Source organism: Penaeus monodon, chromosome 23 (genome assembly GCF_015228065.2).
Source record: "Penaeus monodon isolate SGIC_2016 chromosome 23, NSTDA_Pmon_1, whole genome shotgun sequence".
NCBI classification, from domain to species: Eukaryota; Metazoa; Arthropoda; class Malacostraca; order Decapoda; family Penaeidae; genus Penaeus; species Penaeus monodon.
Genome location: NC_051408.1, coordinates 8090844 through 8091537, shown reverse-complemented (window position 1 = coordinate 8091537; position 694 = coordinate 8090844). Strand labels below are relative to the sequence as shown.

At 46.8% G+C, this 694-nt stretch overlaps 1 protein-coding gene across 1 annotated transcript in view; it reads right to left on the bottom strand.

Annotated features, from left to right (window-relative positions):
- The window catches only part of LOC119588121 (doublesex- and mab-3-related transcription factor 2-like), a gene marked incomplete in the record, with an annotated part of 30832 nt that overhangs the window by 4405 nt on the left and 25733 nt on the right, over window positions 1-694 (bottom strand).

Here is a 694-nt window from a genome sequence, read left to right as displayed (position 1 = left end):
CGACTTCCGCCTACAATTTGTCAAAACCTTCAACTCCTCAATAGCTCCTTCAGAGGTCACCCGCCGAGCTAGTGACCCACGTCAGGTCAAGGGTCAAGTGACGGAAGCTACTGTGTGTGAAGGTGCCAAAGCCGACCCGGACAACGGCCAAACAAAAGCAGGCTGCCGTTATATTGTGTCGTGACAAAGGCCCTCAACTACTGGACAAACAAAATTAGGAAAAGTGGAGACTTAACAACACAAACAGCGATTTTCGGACTGAACGATCTATTTTCTTGAGAGTATCTTGAAGACGGATAAAACATCTCGTGAAGTATTTCCTCTAATCTATCAAGTCGATCAACAACAATGTTACTTTGAGCGTCATCGTTATCGTTTTCTTTGCGACCGAGATCCGTTTTCTATCGAGCTCTTTTGAAGGGAGTCTGAAGTAAACTTAAATAATTTTGTTATGGAATTTAAAACATATCGAAGATGCTAATACAGTCGAAGGGAAAACAGAGTGGGTAAGAATAGGCAGGGCGCCGGTACAGGGTAAGGAAGGAGCAGACAAGGGGCGGTAGGAGGCGGGAATTAGGGGAGGGGGGGGGAGGAACAGGAAGGTGTCGGAAAATTTACTCAGCCGTGACCGTACATGACCTTTGTCACCTCTCCTCACCTTTCCCCCTTTCCCCATGACCTGATAGTGACAGGT